We start from the raw sequence: 22,143 nt of genomic DNA, 5'->3' as shown, positions 1-22,143 counted from the left end.
TATTCTGAGTGCTGTGAGGTGATATCTCAGTGTAGCTTTGATTTGCATTTCCTCAATGCATAGTGAGAGGAGCATCTTTTCATGTGCTTATTGATATCCGTATGTCTTCCTTGGATAAATGTCTCTTATCCTCTTCCCATTTTTTTTCTTTTACCCTACCCTTATCCCTCCCTTCCCTTCCATTCTCCCCAGTCCCTTTACCTTTAGTAACTGTTAGTCCATTCTTGGGTTCTGTGATTCTGCTGTTGTTTTGTTCCTTCAGTTTTTCTTTGTTCTTATACTCCACATATGAGTGAAATCATTTGGTATTTGTCTTTCTCTGCCTAGCTTATTTCACTGAGCATAATACCCTCTAGCTGCACCATGTTGTTGCAAATGGTAGGATTTGTTTTCTTCTTATGGCTGAATAATATTGCATTGTGTATATGTACCACATCTTCTTTATCCATTCATCTACTGATGGACACTTAGGTTGCTTCCATTTCTTGGCTATTGTAAACAGGGCCGCGATAAACATAGGGGTGCATCTGTCTTTTTCAAACTGGGCTGCTGCATTCTTAGGGTAAATTCCTAGAAGTGGAATTCCTGGATTAAATGGTATGTCTCTTCTGAGCTTTTTGAGGAACCTCGAAACTGCTTTCCACAATGGTTAAGCTAATTTACATTCCCACCAGCAGTGTTGGAGGGTGCCCCTTTCTCCACAACCTCGCCAACAATTGTTGCTGTTTGTCTTTTGGATGGTAGCCATCCTTACTGGTGTGAGGTGATATCTCGTTGTGGTTTTAATTTGCATTTCTCTGATAACTAGCGATGTGGGGCATCTTTTCATGAGTCTTTTGGCCATCTGAATTTCTTCTTTGGAGAACTGTTTGTTCAGCTCCTCTGCCCATTTTTTAATTGGATGATTTGCTTTTTGTTCTTTGAGGTGTTGTGAGCTCTTTATATATTTTGGATGTCAAGCCTTTATCAGATCTGTCATTTTTGAATATATTCTCCCATACTGTAGGGTACCTTTTTGTTCTATTGATGGTGTCCTTTGCTGTACAGAAGCTTTTCAGATTGATGTAGTCCCACTTGTTAATTTTTGCTTTTCTTTCCCTTGCCCAGGGAGACATGTTCATGAAGAAGTCGCTCATGTTTATGTCCAAGAGATTTTTGCCTATGTTTTTTTCTAAGAGTTTTATGGTTTCATGACTTACATTCAGGTGTTTGATCCATTTCAAAATTACTTTTGTGTATGGGTTAGACAGTGATCGAGTTTCATTCTCTTACAGGTAGCTGTCCAGTTTTGCCAGCAGCATCTGTTGAAGAGACTGTCACTTCCCCATTGTATCTCCATGGGTCCTTTATCATATATAAATTGACCATATATGTTTGGGTTAATGTCTGGAGTCTCTATTCTGTTCCACTGGTCTGTGCCTCTGTTCTTGTACCAAATTGTCTTGATTACTGTGGCTTTGCAGTAGAGCTTGAAGTTGGGGAGCGAGATCTCCCCACTTTATTCTTCCCTCTCAGGATTGCTTTGGCTATTCAGGGTCTTTGGTGTTTCCATATGAATTTTTGAACTATTTGTTCCAGTTCGTTGAAGAATGCTGTTGGTAATTTGATAGAGATTGTATCAAATCTATATTGCTTCAGGCAGGATGGCCATTTTGACGATTTTAATTCTTCCTAGCCAAGAGCGTGGGATGAGTTTCCATTTGTTAGTGACCTCTTTAATTTCTCTTAAGAGTGTCTTATAGTTTTCAGGGTATAGGTCTTTCGCTTCCTTGGTTAGGTTTATTCCTAGGTATTTTATTCTTTTTGATTCTATTGTGAATGGAATTGTTTTCCTGATTTCTCTTTCTATTGGTTCATTGTTAGTGTATAGGAAAGCCACAGATTCCTGTGTATTAATTTTGTATCCTGCAACTTTGCTGTATTCTGATATCAGTTCTAGTAGTTTTGGAGTAGAGGCTTTAGGGTTTTTTATGTACAATATCATGTCATCTGCAAATAGTGACAGTTTAACTTCTTTTTTACCAATCTGGATTCCTTGTATTTCTTTGTTTTGTCTAATTTCCGTGGCTAGGACCTCCAGTACTATGTTGAATAACAGTGGGGATAGTGGGCATCCCTGTCTTGTTCCCGATCTCAGAGGAAAAGCTTTCAGCTTCTCACTGTTCAATATGATGTTGGCTGTGGGTTTATCATATATGGCCTTTATTACGTTGAGGTACTTGCCCTTTGTGCCCATTTTTTTGAGAGTTTTTATGATGAATTGACGTTGAATTTTGTTGAATGCCTTTTCAGCATCTATGGAGATGATCATGTGGTTTTTATCCTTCTTTTTGTTGATGTGGTGGATGATGTTGATGGATTTTCAAATGTTGTACCATCCTTGCATCCCTGGGATGAATCCCACTTGGTCATGGAATATGATCCTTTTGATGTGTTTTTGAATTCAGTTTGCTAATATTTTGTTGACTATTTTTGCATCTACGTTTATCAGGGATATTGGTCTGTAATTTTTTTTTGTTGGGCCTTTGCCTGGTTTTGGTATTAGCCTCTTCCCATTTTAACTGGGTTATTTTTTTCTTCTGTGTTGCAATATATGATATTGATATATATTGATATGAATATGATAAAATTTGAATGTTATCTTCTTACCAAATATATCATTTATGAATATATTCTCCCATACTGTAGGTTACCTTTTTGTTTTGTTGATGGTACTCTTTTCTGTGCAGAAGCTATTCATTTTAATGTTGTCCCACTTCATTTGTTGGTTTTGTTTCCCTTGACAAGGGAGATGTGCCCAGAAAAAAATAGTTCATGCTTATATTAAAGAGATTATTGCCTTGTTTTCTTCTCATAGGTTTATTGTTTCATGTCTTCTATTTAGGACTAATCCAATTTGAATTTATTTCTGTGTATGGTGTTAGTAATCCAGTTTCATTCTCTTGCATGTAGCTGCTCAGTTTTCAAACACTATTTACTGGAGAGGCTGTCTTTTCCCATTGTATATTCATGGCTCCCTTGTCATATATTTATTAACCATATATGCTTGGGTTTATTTCTGGCTCTTTGAGTCTGTTCTTGTGCAGTACCATACTGTTTTTTATTTTTATTTATTCATTTCCTTTATTAGTTTTATTTTGGTATCATTAATCTACAATTACATGAAGGACATTATGTTTACTAGGCTCCCCCCTTCACCACGTCCCCCCAACATACCCATTCACAGTCACTGTCCATCAACATAGGATGATGCTGTAAAATCACTACTTGTCTTCTCTGTGTTGCACAGCCTTCCCCAGCTGCCCACCACACTATACATGTTAATTCTAATGCCCCCTTTCTTTTTGCCACCCTTATACCTCCCTTCCCACCCATCCTCCCCAGTCCCTTTCCCTTTGGTAACTGTTAGTCCCTTCTTGGGTTCTGTGCTTCTGCTGCTGTTTTGTTCCTTCAGTTTTCTTTTGTTCTTATATTCCACATATGAGTGAAATCGTTTGGTACTTGCCTTTCTCCGCCTGGTTTATTTCACTGAGCATAATACCCTCTAGCTCCATCCATGATGTTGCAAATGGTAGGATCTGTTTTTTTCTTATAGCTGAGTAATATTCCATTGTGAATATGTACCACATCTTCTTTATCCATTCATCTACTGATGGACATTTAGGTTGCTTCCATAACTCGGCTATTGCAAATAGTGCAGCGATAAACATAGGGGTGCATCTGTCTTTTTCAAACTGGAGTGCTGTATTCTTGGGATAAATTCCTAGAAGTGGAATTCCTGGGTCAAATGGTATTTCCATTTTGAGCATTTTGAAGAACATTCATACTGCTTTCCACAATGGTTGAACTAATTTACATTCCCACCAGCAGTGTAGGAGGGTTCCCTTTTCTCCACAACCTCACCAACATTTGTTGTTGTTTGCCTTTTGGATGGTAGCCATCCTTACTGGTGTGAAATGATATCTCATTGTGGTTTTAATTTGCATTTCTCTGAAGTGATGTGGAGCATCTTCTCCTGTGTCTGTTGGCCATCTGAATTTCTTCATTAGAGAACTGTCTATTCAGCTCCTCTGCCCATTTTTTAATTGGATTATTTGCTTTTTGTTTGTTGAGGTGTGTGAGCTCTTTATATATTTTGGATGTCAACCCTTTATCGGATCTGTCATTTATGAACATATTCTCCCATACTGTAGGATACCTTTTTGTTCTATTGATGGTGTCATTTTCAGCTCAATATAGTCCCATTTGTTCATTTTTGCTTTTGATTCCCTTGCCCGGGGAGATGTGTTCAAGAAGAGGTCACTCATGTTTATGTCTAAGAGATTTTTGCCTATGTTTTTTTCTAAGAGTTTTATGGTTTCATGACTTACATTCAAGTCTTTGATCCATTTAGAATTTACTTTTGTGTATGGGGTTAGACAGTGATCCAGTTTCATTCTCTTACATGTGGCTGTCCAGTTTTGCCAGCACCATCTGTTGAAGAGACTGTCATTTCCCCATTGGATGTCCATGGCCCCTTTATTGAATATTAGTTGACCATATATGTTTGGGTTAATGTTTGGAGTCTCTATTCTGTTCCACTGTTCTGTGGCTCTTTTCTTGTGCCAGTACCAAATTGTATTTATTACTGTGGCTTTGTAGTAGAGCTTGAAGTTGGGGAGTGAGATCCCCCCCACTTTATTCTTCCTTCTCAGGATTGCTTTAGCTATTTGGGGTCTTGGGTGTTTCCATATGAATTTTTGAACCATTTGTTCCAGTTCATTGAAGAATGCTCTTGGTAGTTTGATAGGGATTGCATCAAATCTCTATATTGCGCCATTCTGACGATATTAGTTCTTCCTAGCGAGGAGCATGGGATGAGTTTCCATTTGTTAGTGACCTCTTTAATTTCTCTTAAGAGTGTCTTATAGTGTTCAGGGTATAGGACTTTCACTTCCTTGGTTAGGTTTATTCCTAGGTATTTTATTCTTTTTGATGCTATTGTGAATGGAATTGTCTTCCTGACTTCTCTTTCTATTAGTTTGTTGTTAGTGTATAGGAAAGCCACAGATTTCTGTGTGTTAATTTTGTATCCTGCAACTTTGCTGAATGCCGATATTAGCTCTAGTAGTTTCAGAGTGGAGTCTTTAGGGTTTTTTATGTACAGTATCATGTCATCTGCAAATAGTGACAGTTTAACTTCTTCTTTTCCAATCTAGATTCCTTGTATTTCTTTGTTTTGTCTGATTGCCATGGCTAGGACCTACAGTACTATGTTGAATAACAGTGGGGATAGTGGGCATCCCTGTCTTGTTTCCGATCTCAGAGGAAAACCTTAAGCTTCTCTTTGTTCAGTAAGATGTTGGCTGTGGATTTATCATATATGGCCTTTATTACGTTGAGGTACTTGACCTCTATGCCCACTTTTGTTGATGTGGTATACGATGTTGATGGATTTTCAAATGTTGTCTCATCCTTGCATTCCTGGAATAAATCCTACTTTATCATGGTGTATGATCCTCTTGATATATTTTTGAATTCGGTTTGCTAATATTTTGTTGAGTATTTTTGCATCTATGTTCATCAGGGATATTGGTCTGTAGTTTTCCTTTCTGGTGGAGTCTTAGCCTGATTTTGGTATTTGGGTGATGTTGGCTTCATAGAATGAGTTTGGGAGTATTCCCTCCTCTTCCATTTGTTGGAAAACTTTAAGGAGAATGGGTTTTATGTCTTCTCTGTATGTCTAATAAAATTCCGAGGTAAATCCATCTGGCCCAGGAGTTTTGTTCTTGGGTAGTTTTTTTTATTACTGATTCAATTTCGTTGCTGGTAATTGGTCTGTTTAAATTTTCTGTTTCTTTCTGGGTCTGTCTTGGAAGGTTGTATTTTTCTAGGAAGTTTTCCATTTCTCCTACGTTTCCCAGCTTGTTGGCATATAGGTTTTCATAGTATTCTCTAATAATCCTTTGTATTTCTGTGAAGTCCGTCTTAATTTTTCCTTTCTCGGTTATGATTCTGCTGATTTGTGTTGACTCTCTTTTCCTCTTAATAAGTCTGGCTAGAGGCTTATCTATATTTTTATTTTCTCAAAGAACCAGCTCTTGGTTTCATTGATTTTTTCTATTGTTTTATTCATCTCAATTTTATTTATTTCTTCTCTGACCTTTATTATGTCCCTCCTTCTGCTAACCTTAGGCCTCATTTGTTCCTCTTTATCCAATTTCGATAATTGTGACATTAGACATTCATTTGGGATTGATCTTCCTTCTTCAAATATGCCTGGATTGCTATATACTTTCCTCTTAAAACTGCTTTTGCTGTATCCCACAGTAGTTGGGGCTTTGTGTTGTTGTCATTTGTTTCCATATATTGCTGGATCTCCATTTTAATTTGGTCATTGATCCATTGATTACTTAGGAGCATGTTGTTAAGCCTCCATGTGTTTGTGAGCCTTTTTGCTTTCTTTGTACAATTTATTTCTAGTTTTATGCCTTTGTTGTCTGAAAAGTTGGTTGGTAGGATTTCAATCTTTTGGAATTTACTGAAGCTCTTTTTGAGGCCTAGTATGTGGTCTATTCTTTAGAATGTTCCATGTGCACTTGAGCAGAATGTGTATCCTGTTGCTTTTGGATGTAGAGTTCTGTAGATGTCTATTAGGTCCATCTGTTCTAGTGTGTTGTTCAGTGCCTCTGTGTCCTTACTTATTTTCTGTCTGGTGGATCTGTCCTTTGGAGTGAGTAGTGTGTTGAAGTCTCCTAGAATGAAATCATTGCATTCTATTTCCTCCATTAATTCTGTTAGTATTTGTTTCACATATGTTGGTGCTCCTGTATTGGGTGCATATATATAATTATAATGGTTATATCCTCTTGTTGGACTGAGCCCTTTATCATTATGTAATGTCCTTCTTTATCTCTTGTTACTTTCTTTATTTTGAAGTCTATTTTTTTTCTTATACTAGTATTGCAACACCTGCTTTTTTCTCTCTATTGTTTACATGAAATATTTTTTTCCATCCCTTGACTTTTAGTCTGTGCATGTCTTTGGGTTTGAGGTGAGTCTCTTATAAGCAGCATATGGATGTGTCTTGCTTTTTTATCCATTCTATTACTCTGTGTCTTTTGATAGGTGCATTCAGGCCATTTACATTTAGGGTGATTATTGAAAGGTATGTACTTATTGCCATTGAAGGCTTTAAGTTTGTGGTTACCAAAGGTTTAAGGTTAGCTTCTTTACTATCTTACTGTCTAACTTAACTCGCTTATTGAGCTATTATAAACATGGTCTGATGATTCTTTATTTCTCTCCCTTCTTATTCCTCCTCCTCCCTTCTTCATATGTTGGGTGTTTTGTTCTGTGCTCTTTTTAGGAGTGCTCCCATCTGGAGGAGTCCCTGTAAGATGCCCTGTAGAGGTGGTTTGTGGGAGGCAAATTCCCTCAACTTTTGCTTGTCTTGGAATTGTTTAATCCCTCCTTCATATTTAAATGATATTCGTGCTGGATACAGTAGTCTTGGTTGGAGGCCCTTCTGTTTCATTGCATTAGGTATATCATGCCATTCTCTTCTGGCCTGTAGGGTTTCTGTTGAGAAATCTGATGATAGCCTGATGAGTTTTCCTTTGTAGGTGACCTTTTTTTGTCTCTGGCTGCCTTTAATACTTTGTCCTTGTCTTTGATCTTTGCCATTTTAATTATTATGTGTCTTGGTGTTGCCCTCCTTGGATCCCTTGTCATGGGAGTTCTGTGTACCTCTGTGGTCTGAGAAGCCATTTCCTCCCCCAGTTTGGGGAAGTTTTCAGCAATTATTTCTTCAAAGACACTTTCTATCCCTTTTTCTCTCTTCTTCTTCTTCTGGTACCCCTATAATGTGGATAGTGTTCCGTTTTGATTGGTCACACAGTTCTCTTAAAATTCTTTCATTCCTGGAGATCCTTCTTTTATCTCTATCTGCATCAGCTTCTCTGCATTCCTGTTCTCTGTTTTCTAGTCCATTAATGGTCTCTTGCATCTCGTCCATTCTGTTTTAAAGTCCTTCCAGAGGTTGTTTTATTTCTGTATTCTCCCTCCTTAGTTCTTGCGTATTTCTCTGCAAGTCCATCAGCATGGTTATGACTTTTGTTTTGAATTCTTTTTCAGGAAGATTGGTTAAATATATCTCCCTGGGTTCCTTCTCTGGGTAAGGTGTACAAGATGTCAAAGCTGTCTGGGTTAGTCTTGTCTGGATCAAATTATTTTGCCTTTTCATTTTGATAGGTGCAGTGGTGGGCTATTGACCCATCTGTCAGCTGGGAGAGTCAAGACTCTTTCCACTTGCTCCTGGCCTTTCTTTACTGGGACAACTGCGACCCCTAGTGGCTTGTGTTGTGCAATTGCGTGTAGACTGTGTCTTTGTATCTTGCCCGGCCGGTATGGAGGAAGCTCCCTTGCTGTGGGCGTGGCCAGCTTCTGGCCGCTGCTCTGCTATGGCAGGGCCCCAGAGGGGTAATGAACGGGGGGCTGTTTGGCTGTTTACCTCTGTGAGGGGTCTCAGAGCTGTTCCCCAAGGGGTTAGTGCGCCTGGAGTTCCCTGGAATTTCCAGCTGCTGGACTGTGACCCGGGATGCTTCCATCCAGCTGTGGGGTCCCTGTCCCTTTAAGACTTTCAAAAAGCACTCGCTTTTTTTTGTCACAGGGGCACCAGCTTCGGGACCCGCTCACAGGTCTTACTGTCCTGTTTCCCTAGTTTCCAGCACCCCACACATGCACTGTGTGTCTGCGCTCTGGTGTGGATGGCTAGGGCTGGGTGATTAGCAGTCCTGTTCTCCCTCTCCCTCCCCGCTCCATCTGCTCTCCTCCCGCCGGGAGCTGGGGTGAGGGGCCTCGGGTCCCGCCGGGCTGCGGCTTGTATCTTACCCCTTTCACCAGGCGCTGGGTTCTCGTAGGTGTGGATGTAGTCTGGCTTTTGTCCTGTGTCTTCTGGTCTCTCTTTTTGCAATAGTTGTATTTGTTGTATTTTCAAAAATATATTTTTTGGGGAGGAGATTCCCACTGTCCTACTCACGCCGCCTTCTTGGCTCTGCCCCCCAAACTTTTTTATTACTGTAACCTTGTAGTAATTATACTTTATATTCAGGACTATGATCCCTCCAGCTTTTTTCTTCTTTCTCAAGTTCACATTTACTACTTGGAAGTTTTTAATGGTCAATGTAATTTTGAGATTAATTGCTCTAGTTCACTGATAGATGCCTTTGGTATTTTGAGAGGAATTGCACTGAATCTGTCTATTGGTTTGGGCAAGATGGCCATTTTGAAAATATTAGTTCTTCCATCCATGAACACTGGGTAGAATTCCATTTATTTGTGTCTTCTTCAATTTATTTTTCATTGTTTTATCATTTTCAGAGTACAGCTCTTTCACCTCCTTGGTTAGGTTAATTCTGAGGTATTTTATTCTTTTTGATGTAATTGTAAATGGAACTGTTTTCCTGATTTATTTTTCTACTAGTTCATTGTTACTTTATAGGAATTCAACATGTTTCTGTATATTGATTTTGTATCCAGCAACTTTGCTGAATCCAGTGTTTAGTTATAACTGTTTAATGGTGGAAATATTATGGTTTTTTATATATGGTGTCATATCATCTTCAACGAGTGACCATTCTACCATACCAGTTTGGTTGTTTTTATCTCTTTATCTTGCCTCATTGCCATGGATAGAAACTCCAGTACTATGTTAATAAAAATGGTGCAAGTGAGCATCTTTGTCTTGTCCCTGATCTTAGAGGAAATGCTTTCAGCTTCTCACCATAACAAGTATGATGTTATCTGTGGGTTGGTCATATATGGTTGTTGTTATGTTGAGGTATGTTCTCTCTACAGTCATTGGTTGAGAGTTTTTTTATCATGAATGGTTGTTCGGTTTTGTGAAATGCTTTTTCAGCATCTACTGAGATGATCACATGGTCTTTATCTTTCCCTTTTTTATTATGGTATATCATATTGATTGATTTTTGTATTATGTACCATTTATAGCATCCCTTCAATAAATCTGATGTGGGCACGGTGGGCGATCCTTTTGATGCATTTATGTTGCTTCGCCTTTTCTGTGAACTTAAGCAGATGGTCCCACTTGGCTGTTCTGACACTGATTTAACTTCTGGTGGGTTTGCTGGCTGGTGGTCGCCTGGCAGGGATCCTTTACACTTACTCTGCGATAGTTTTCCTCTGTATGTGGAATCTCACCAGTTCAGGGGAGTATAAAGCTTTTCACACCTCTGCATCTCACCTCTCTGTTTCTCCTTATTTTATCATATGAGGTTGGGAGAGTGACTTGACTCTGCTGCTACCCAAAGGTCACACTAAAGTGTCACAGCCTCAGTGATGTACACTATGGTCACACCCATGCAAACCCCTTCATCTACACTCTCAAGTGTAAATACATAAAACCAGCTTTAAGAAGATCCCTTTGAATGGCATTTATGTAAGAGCCAGTTGTCTTTGTGGTGTAGATACATCACATTAAACTCAGATCCTGATATTGCTATTTCTGGATCAGATTGTGAAGATAGAATTTTCTCCTGTTATTTATTTCCTGGAATTTCCACTTCTTTGACTTCAACTTCTCTGTACAATTTCAGCAACTCATTTATTGAGCTGCTGCTGGGTCTGATATGTAGATGGTTTTTACCTTTGTCTGTTGTCATTGTTTTCCAAAGTTTTCCTGCATCAGAATACAAATGTTTGAAAATTTCCATACTTTATATGGGGCAACTTGGATTTAATAAAAATAAGTTGTGGGTCAGGTAAATTTTCCTTAGATTTCCTGAAACAATAATAATGAGAGGTTCATTACATGTATCTGTGTCTTTGGTAACTGCTCTCCTGGTTTTATTCTTTTCTTAAGCTTGTGTTCCAGATCACCTACCATAGCCACAGAAATAACCTGATTATCAAATGTATCTCCTTCATTGGAGTCCACATAGAAGACAAATTTGAATAACTAGATTGACCTAATATAATCTCAGTGTGAGAGATGTCCAAGAATATGAGGAAACAAAAATTCAAGTAACCTATTTTCTTGCTATGAAGAATATTTCTGTTTAGTGCTCCACATTTAGTTACTGAAACATGGGAGGTTGGTGTCCATGAGTGAAGCGTTTATTAAAGTGGAAAATTGGTTAGTGTATTTTATGGTTTTTATCTAATTGCTGTCTATTATGTGCTGGGAAACTTCTAATTTTACAACAAATATAATTCTTTATATTGTTCTATGAGTTCACTCCCTTCTTCTAACATTCATCATGGATGCTAAGAAATGGTGAATGAGCAATGTCAATTTCACCCATTTCAAATCTTCATACTCAGGATTCTCTTCTATGTATGATCAGAGGGTGGTTCACAAGAGAGCTTAATACCTTCCCAGTCATGCAATCTAGGGCCACCAGTTTAACTGTAGAAACATGCATGTTCTTCAAACCTCCAAGTAACCTTGAAAGGAACCTTAATATAGTAGCTTGTTAATAAAGCTATCTGAAATAAACTTAAATAACTGAATGATCATCAATGCTCTTCTCAAATGTCAGATGATAAGCCCAAAATAAAAGCATCAGATTATTATGATTCTCCTCAGTTCTGTTTGCTTTGATTATTGTATCAGTTAGCTTTAGCTTTGGAACAAGCAGTCCTATGTCAAATGACTAATCATAATACGTTTATTATCAATGGAATTATATGCTTGGGAGTGTTTCTGATTTCCATTGAGCTCTTGATGAGTCTCTACTCCCCTGTCCATATCTACATTGTTTTCCTAAGGTTCATCCCTGATGTAAGTGGCCATATTGCTCTTCTGCCTCGAACCAATTTGAGGTCACCTTACTACATTTCTGTATTTAGTTTAATCTTCCATATATGGGGAAAATGATTTTATCATGTGAATTAATTAAATCTAACTCCACTGTTCCTACATCCATAAATTGCACTTTGCTTTCTTCCCAATTAAAGAGACAATCTCCCACTCAGCTTAAATGAGAATCAGATACCTATGATCTACTACGCTATGTTATGCACCATTAGATTTTCTTCCATTTAATTAAATTACTAGAAAATAAATACACAGGAAAAACTGTATATATAATGCATATGGTGTGATGTATTAAAGAAACTACAAAAAATCAAGAGCATATACTGCATGTTTCCATTAGTGTATAATTTAAGATGATGCACCTAAATTTTAAGTGCTTTGTTATGGAATCATTAAAACTTTTGGCTCCCTGAACCTCAGTTTCCTTATTTCCGAAGGAAATGTGGGATACTGAACACAACTTTATATGGATATTTTGAGGAAGGAATGAAATGCATGGAAATTAATTTTTTTGTCCAAAGAAAACATTCAAGGGTAAAGGTCGTATCTATACCTACGTGTGCATTTCTATACATTTTCCTTAAAAAAACACACATCCGGGGAGGGGTGGAAGATGGCGGCATGAGTAGAGCAGCGGAAATCTCCTCCCAAAACCACATATATCTATGAAAATATAACAAAGACAACCCTTCCTAGAATAAAGACCAGAGGACACAGGACAATATCCAGACCACATCTGCACCTGAGAGAACCCAGCGCCTCACGAAGGGGGTAAGATACAAGACACGGCCCCGCAGGAGCCGAGCGCCCATCCCCCCAGCTCCCGGCGGGAGAAGAATAGGCAGAGCGGGAGGGAGACGGAGCCCAGGATGGCCGAACACCCAGCCCCAGCCATCTGGGCCAGAGTGCAGGGCCCTCGATACTAGGAAAACAGGGCAGCAAGAACAGTGAGCGGGCACTGGAGGCCGGGCGACGGAGGACATAAAAGCACGCGACCATTTTTTTTTTTTTTTTTTTTTTTGCTTTTTTGCTGTTTTGTTTTGGCGAGCGCTTTTTGGAAGTCTTAAAGGGATAGGGACCCTAATACTAGGGAAACAGGGCAGGAAGACCGGTGAGCAGAGGCCTGAGGCTGGCACTTGAGAATAAAGAAAAACGAGCGACCATCTTTTTTTTTTAATTAAAAAAAATTTTTTTTAATTTAAAAATATTTTCTTTTTTTTTTTTTTTGGTGGTCGTTGTTTTGTTTTCACGGGTGCTTTTAGGAAGTCTTAAAGGGGCAGGGCGGGACACTTAATCCAGAGGTAGGGAATCCGGGGATCTCTGGGCACCCTAACCCCTGGGCTGCAGGGAGCAGGGAGGCCCCTTACGGAGATAAATAGCCTCCCAGCCGCTCACGCTCCAACGCGACTCCACCATTTTGGAGTAGCTGCCTGAGCCAGGCCACGCCCACAGCAACAGCGGAGATTAACTCCATAGCAGCCGGGCAGGAAGCAGAAACCCTGTCTGTGCGCAGCTGCGCAGCACAAGCCACTAGAGGTCGCTGTCCTCCCAGGAGAGGAGGGCCACAAACCAACAAGAAGGGAAGTCCTTCCAGCCGTCACTTGTCCCAGCTCTGCAAACTATTCCTATCACCATGAAAAGGCAAAGCTATAGGCAGACAAAGATCACAGAGACAACACCAGAGAAGGTGACAGACCTAACCAGTCTTCCTGAAAAAGAATTCAAAATAAGAATCATAAACATGCTGAAAGAGATGCAGAGAAATACAAAAGAGAAATGGGATGAAGTCCGGAGGGAGATCACAGATGCCAGAAAGGAGATCGCAGAAATGAAACAAACTCTGGAAGGGTTTATAAGCAGAATGGATAAAATGCAAGAGGCCATTGATGAAATTGAAATCAGAGAACAGGAAAGCATAGAAGCTGACATAGAGAGAGACAAAAGGATCTCCAGGAATGAAACAATATTAAGAGAACTGTGTGACCAATCCAAAAGGAACAATATCCGTATTATAGGGGTCCCAGAAGAAGAAGAGAGAGGAAAAGAGATGGAAAGTATCTTAGAAGAAATAATTGCTGAAAACTTCCCCACACTGGGGGAGGAAGTAATCGAACAGACCACGGAAATACACAGAACCCCCAACAGAAAGGATCCAAGGAGGACAACACCAAGACACATAATAATTAAAATGGCAAAGATCAAGGACAAGGAAAGAGTGTTAAAGGCAGCTAGAGAGAAAAAGGTCACCTATAAAGGGAAACCCATCAGGCTAACATCAGATTTCTCAACAGAAACCCTACAGGCCCGAAGAGAATGGCATGATATATTTAATACAATGAAACAGAAGGGCCTTGAACCAAGGATACTGTATCCAGCACGACTATCATTCAAATATGATGGTGGGATTAAACAATTCCCAGACAAACAAAAGCTGAGGGAATTTGCTTTCCACAAACCACCTCTACAGAACATCTTACAGGGACTGCTCTAGATGGGAGCACTCTTAGAAAGAGCACAGCACAAAACACCCAACATATGAAGAATCGAGGAGGAGGAACAAGAAGGGAGAGAAGAAAAGAATCTCCAGACAGTGTATATAACAGCTCAGTAAGCGAGCTAAGTTAGGCAGTAAGATACTAAAGAGGCTAACCTTGAACCTTTGGTAACCACGAATTTAAAGCCAGCAATGGCAATAAGTACATATCTTTCAATAGTCACCCTAAATGTTAATGGGTTGAATGCACCAATCAAAAGACACAGAGTAACAGAATGGATAAAAAAGCAAGACCCATCTATATGCTGCTTACAAGAAACTCACCTCAAACCCAAAGACATGTACAGACTAAAAGTCAAGGGATGGAAAAACATATTTCAAGCAAACAACAGTGAGAAGAAAGCAGGGGTTGCAGTACTAATATCAGACAAAATAGACTTCAAAACAAAGAAAGTAACAAGAGATAAAGAAGGACACTACATAATGATAAAGGGCTCAGTCAAACAAGAGGATATAACCATTCTAAATATATATGCACCCAACACAGGAGCACCAGCATATGTGAAACAAATATTAACAAAACTAAAGGGGAAATATAGGCTGCAATGCATTCATTCTAGGAGACTTCAACACACCACTCACCCCAAAGGATAGATCCACTGGGCAGAAAATAATAAGGACACGGAAGCACTGAACAACACAGTAGAGCAGATGGACCTAATAGACATCTATAGAACTCTACATCCAAAAGCAGCGGGATATACATTCTTCTCAAGTGCCCATGGAACATTCTCCAGAATAGACCACATACTAGGCCACAAAAAGAGCCTCAGAAAATTCCAAAAGATTGAAATCCTACCAACCACCTTTTCAGACCACAAAGGCATAAAACTAGAAATAAACTGTACAAAGAAAGCAAACAGGCTCACAAACACATGGAGGCTTAACAACACGCTCCTAAATAATCAATAGATCAATGACCAAATCAAAATGGAGATCCAGCAATATATGGAAACAAATGACAACAACAACACTAAGCCCCAACTTCTGTGGGACACAGCAAAAGCAGTCTTAAGAGGAAAGTATATAGCAATCCAAGCAAATTTAAAAAAGGAAGAGCAATCCCAAATGAATGGTCTAATGTCACAATTATCGAAATTGGAAAAAGAAGAACAGATGAGGCCTAAGGTAAGCAGAAGGAGGGACATAATAAAGTTCAGAGAAGAAATAAATAAAATTGAGAAGAATAAAACAATAGAAAAAATCAATGAAACCAAGAGCTGGTTCTTCGAGAAAATAAACAAAATAGATAAGCCTCTAGCCAGACTTATTAAGAAGAAAAGAGAGTCAACACAAATCAACAGTATCAGAAACGAGAAAGGAAAAATCACGACGGACCCCACAGAAATACAAAGAGTTATTAGAGAATACTATGAAAACCTATATGCTAACAAGCTGGGAAACCTAGGAAAAATGGACAACTTCCTAGAAAAATACAATCTTCCAAGATTGACCCAGGAAGAAACAGAAAATCTAAACAGACCAATTACCAGCAACGAAATTGAAGCGGTAATCAAAAAACTACCAAAGAACAAAACCCCCGGGCCAGATGGATTTACCTCGGAATTTTATCAGACATACAGGGAAGACATAATACCCATTCTCCTTAAAGTTTTCCAAAAAATAGAGGAAGAGGGGATACTCCCAAACTCATTCTATGAAGCTAACATCACCCTAATACCAAAACCAGGCAAAGACTCCACCAAAAAAGAAAACTACAGACCAATATCCCTGATGAACGTAGATGCAAAAATACTCAACAAAATATTAGCAAACCGAATTCAAAAATACATCAAAAGGATCATACACCATGACCAAGTGGGATTCATCCCAGGGATGCAAGGATGGTACAACATTCGAAAGTCCATCAACATCATCCACCACATCAACAAAAAGAAAGACAGAAACCACATGATCATCTACATAGATGCTGAAAAAGCATTTGACAAAGTTCAACATCCATTCATGATAAAAACTCTCAGCAAAATGGGAATAGAGGGCAAGTACCTCAACATAATAAAGGCCATCTATGATAAACCCACAGCCAACATTATATTGAACAGCGAGAAGCTGAAAGCATTTCCTCTGCGAATGGAAACTAGACAGGGATGCCCGCTCTCCCCACTGTTATTTAACATAGTACTGGAGGTCCTAGCCACGGCAATCAGACAAAACAAAGAAATACAAGGAATCCAGATTGGTAAAGAAGAAGTTAAACTGTCACTATTTGCAGATGACATGATACTGTACATTAAAAACCCTAGAGACTCCACCCCAAAACTACTAGAACTGATATCGGAATACAGCATAGTTGCAGGATACAAAATCAACACACAGAAATCTGTGGCTTTCCTATATACTAACAATGAACGAACAGAAAGAGAAATCAGGAAAACAACTCCATTCACAATTGCATTAAAAAAAATAAAATACCTAGGAATAAACCTAATCAAAGAAGTGAAAGACTTATACTCTGAAAACTACAAGTCACTCTTAAGAGAAATTAAAGGGGACACTAACAGATGGAAACTCAGCCCATGCTCGTGGCTAGGAAGAATTAATATCGTCAAAATGGCCATCCTGCCCAAAGCAATATACAGATTAGATGCAATCCCTATGAAACTACCAGCAACATTCTTCAATGAACTGGAACAAATAATTCAAAAATTCATATGGAAACACCAAAGACCCCAAATAGCCAAAGCAATCCTGAGAAAGAAGAATAAAGTAGGGGAGATCTCACTCCCCAACTTCAAGCTCTACTATAAAGCCATAGTAATCAAGACAATTTGGTACTGGCACAAGAACAGAGCCACAGACCAATGGAACAGACTAGAGAATCCAGACATTAACCCAGACATATATGGTCAATTAATATTTGATAAAGGAGCCATAGACATACAATGGCGAAATGACAGTCTCTTCAACAGGTGGTGCTGGCAAAACTGGACAGCTACATGTAGGAGAATGAAACTGGACCATTGTCTAACCCCATATACAAAAGTAAACTCAAAATGGATCAAAGACCTGAATGTAAGCCATGAAACCATTAAACTCTTGGAAGAAAACATAGGCAACAACCTCTTAGGCATAAACATGAGTGACCTCTTCTTGAACATATCCCCCCGGGCAAGGAAAACAACAGCAAAAATGAGTAAGTGGGACTATATTAAGCTGAAAAGCTTCTGTACAGCAAAAGATACCATCAATAGAACAAAAAGGATCCCTACAGTATGGGAGAATATATTTGAAAATGACACATCTGATAAAGGCTTGACATCCAGAATATATAAAGAGCTCACACAACTCAACAAACAAAAAACAAATCACCCAGTTAAAAAATGGGCAGAGGAACTGAACAGACAGTTCTCCATAAAAGAAATACAGATGGCCAACAGACACATGAAAAGATGCTCCACATCGCTAATTATCAGAGAAATGCAAATTAAAACTACAATGAGGTATCACCTCACACCAGTAAGGATGGCTGCCATCCAAAAGACAAACAACAACAAATGTTGGTGAGGCTGTGGAGAAAGGGGAACCCTCCTACACTGCTGGTGGGAATGTAAGTTAGTTCAACCATTGTGGAAAGCAGTATGGAGGTACATCAAAATGCTCAAAACAGACTTACCATTTGACCCAGGAATTCCACTCCTAGGAATTTACCCTAAGAATGCAGCAATCAAGTATGAGAAAGATCAGTGCACCCCTATGTTTATTGCAGCACTATTTACAATAGCCAAGAATTGGAAGCAACCTAAATGTCCATCAATAGATGACTGGATAAAGAAGATGTGGTACATATACACAATGGAATACTACTCAGCCATAAGCAAAGGGCAAATCCAATCATTTGCAGCAACATGGATGGAGCTGGAGGGTATTATGCTCAGTGAAACAAGCCAAGCGGAGAAAGAGAAATGCCAAATGATTTCACTTATCTGTGGAATATAAGAACAAAGGAAAAACTGAAGGAACAAATCAGCACCAGAATCACAGAACTCAGGAATGGACTAACAGGTACCAAAGGAAAAGAGACTGGGGATGATAGGTGGGTAGGGAGGGATAAGGGGGGGAGTAGTAGGGGGGTATTAAGATTAGCATGCATGGGGGGGTAGGAGAAAAGTTAGGGCTGTACAACACAGAGAAGGCAAGTAGTGATTCTACAACATTTTGCTATGCTGATGGACAGTGACTGTAAAGGGGTTTATAGGGGAGACCTGGTATAGGGGAGAGCCTAGTAAACATAATATTCGTCATGTAAGTGTAGATTAGTGATACCAAAAACAAAAACAAACAAAACAAAACAAAAAAAGGGGCAGTTCCTGTGTGGTAACCTCCAACGAGTTCTACACAAGGGTATAAAGGGCATATAAAAGTGTAGGCAAAGGGTCTGTTTGCGTTTATACAGAAGATCAAAGCCTAATTGGGCTACCCCGAAAATGAACTAAGATACGATATGAAAGAGAACTTCCAACATCAGCACTCTCTGGAAGACTCATGCCAGAAGATGATCATCAAAATACCCCAACAAAGATCCACACATTGCTACAGCTGTAGATGCACTCATCCCACCAGTTCCTGGACTTGCCATGGGAATGAAGGAGATATCTAAGCTGGCCTGTGCATACAGTAAAACAACAAATTTGACTGGATCTATACTGTTGGAACTCAACCAAGAATTAGGAGAAGTGCAAATTGTAGCGCTCCAAAATCTTACAACTACAGACTATTTACTGTTAAAAGAACATAAGGGTTGTGAACATTCCCCAGGAATGGGTTGTTTTAAGTCGTCTGATTTCTCTCAGACTGTTCAAGTTCAGTTGGACATTATCCACCATATCATAGATAAGTTTTCACAAATGCCTAAGGTGCCTAACTGGTTTTCTTGGTTTCACTGGAGAAGGCTGGTAATTACAGGTATGCTTTGGTTATGTAACTATACTCCTATTATGTTAATGTGTGTGCACAATTTAACTAGTAGCTTAAAACCTATACATGCTGAAGTTACTCTACAAGAAGATATGTCAAAGAAATAATCAATCTTCCCATGTTTTCTCCCGCCTGCTACTTCTATAGCTTTTCTTCTTCCTTCCTAATTACAACCCTTAAATAGAATTCGTGCCTCATATCAAATTTACCGAGTATCATAATTCTTCCAAGTGGTAAAGATACCTCAAGACAAATGCTGGGCATAGAAGCTACAGGGCATAAATATGCAAAGAAATAAAAAGCTAACCATTTCAAGCGATAAGGCTTCTCTCTCACTTACCAACTTTACATTTCCCTGTATGGCCCCGGAAGATGACTGGTTAGCCAGAGACGGGTAAGATTCCTCAAGGGAGGAACAACCTAAGACAGGCACAGTCGCAGGGGGGTCATCAGGTGAGAAATTGGGGATCAACACAGGTGAGGCTTAGAACCTCACACCCCCCTATTCTGAGAGAAATCTTCTGCATACGTGGATGTTTTATTGCCCTTGTCTAGCTTGGATTAACACATAGTCTACAGGCACACTCCTGATCATCTACATTTGCTCTCTTACAACACTAAACTATGTTTTCTACCTTTATCTTGTATCTACCTACCACTTCAGCATTTTATTAAAAATAATAATAATAAAGAGAAATGTGGTATCCACATATAAATCAAGTATAAAAACCAAATGAGTATTCATATTTGAACTGACTGTTTATAGTTCATAATGCATGAGCAAAACCGAAAGTTTCTGTGATGACTGCCCTTGTACTGTTCACTATATAACTTATTCATTATGTAAGAATTTGTTCTCCATGTAAGAACTTGTTTGTTATGCCTCAGAAGATTGGAGACTGACGAAAATTAGGCTTGGGGTGGATTAATGATTGTGCATTGAGCATTGACTCCCCTATACAGAATTTTATTGTCGTTAACAACCATTTGATCAATAAATATGAGAGATGCCCTCACAAAAAAAAAAAAAAAGGACAGACTTCCAATGGTAAAATAAATAAGTAACCAGGATGTAATGTATAGCATAAGGAATGTAGTCAAAATATTGTAACAGCTTGGTAGGGTGATAGCTGGAACCTAGAATTATGTATATAAATGTTTTATCACTGTGTTGTACACTTGAAACTAATGTAATATAATACTGTGCATCAACTACCCTTCAATAAAAAATAATTATAAAAAAAAAAAACACATCCAGTTCATACAAACACATTTATGATTATATCTTTTATGTTGAAAGGAAACGTGAAAGATAGAAAGGATAGAAATATTAGAAATGTTCAAATTAACACGAAATATGGTAAGATATATATATATATATATATATATATATATATATATATATATATATATATATATAAACAAAAAGATTTAAAGTACAATTGGTGGCCTTAATTTTGGTTTTGAATTACAACCAAGGCCAATCACACACTTGGTTATGAACTTTGGGCAGATCACTAAACCGTTCAGAGCCCTATTTCTGCAAGGGAGAACAGAGTTCATAAATGTAGTTCTTCATGAATAGGATGATTATAAAAATTATACAACAATCCCTATAAGGTGCTAAACTAAATATAGACCATTAAAATATCTAAATATGTCTCCTATAATTAATAAACATTTTCTAATGAAGGGCTAAGTGACAGCTCTAAACTTGTGATATAAATATGAATTTGATGTTATGGCACAAACATCATAAAGCCAAAGTGTGTAGTGCTCTAGCTTTATTATCAGAAGAACCCTATTCTTTCTTCTGTTTAAAAACAGAATATGAATTTTCTGGAGAAGTCAGGGGATGTGTCTGTACCACAGGTCAATGTTTTGAAAATGCAAGAGACCTCATACCCACAGGTTCCTTAGTCTTAGACTTGGAGAAAACTTTAACTCAAAGTTGGGATAAGGTGTGGGACACTTAGAGATTTGTGGGTAGAGGGTAGCAAGTCCTTGGAGAAGAAATTCAAAGAAAAAACCCTAGATTCACTTTTCTTCTAACCTGATCCATTGGGAATAGAAATTCCTTAGGAGAAATTTCCTGTCCTTGCAGAACACTTTTTCCCCAGGCAATCATGTGGTTGGAAGTTAGCGTAACAATAGGAAAATTGTCAAATGAGAAGATATTTGTAGCCATAAATATTTTCCTGTCTCCCACCTGTCAGCCTATGCAACCTAGAATGGAAAGGGGTATTGAGTGTTTTGATTTGCTTATTTTTGAGTGTTGAGAGTCCTAATTCTAGCTGGATGACTGATGTTTTTCTCCTTCCTGCTGTCATTAGAGCACAGAGGTTTCATCCCCATCATCTACCATCCAGGGAGGGATTCAGACTTTTACAAGGACACCTTCGTCTCAGAGACCCCATCCAGGTGAGTCCAACACCCCAGTGGACCCCAGATGAGAGAAGTGATTAGAAGCCAAGAACATGGACCTGTTGTTACCTGATTTCCACTTCTATATATCCCAGAGGCAATAGATGTCTGTGATTGCTTGATTAATTAATTCACACATTTATTTCAGTGGCCACGTGATATTTCAGTGTCTGTGCTACCCACAGTTCTGATTATCTTTCCTGTTCTTTATCATTAAGTTACTATTATGTAACTTATCATTAAGTTACTTTCATGTTGATGCTAGAAAAATAAATTAGAGTTTGTTAAGTTCAAACTGTACTCATTGGGTGTAATTTTGTCCCCTGGAGACATTGAGCAATGTACAGGGACATGTTTGGCTGTCACACTAGAGAAGGGTGGGTGGAGGCTCGATTCTCTGAACATCCTACAA

This window comes from Manis pentadactyla, chromosome 2, assembly GCF_030020395.1.
Source record: "Manis pentadactyla isolate mManPen7 chromosome 2, mManPen7.hap1, whole genome shotgun sequence".
Taxonomy (NCBI): Eukaryota; Metazoa; Chordata; class Mammalia; order Pholidota; family Manidae; genus Manis; species Manis pentadactyla.
This window is presented reverse-complemented; position numbering follows the sequence as displayed.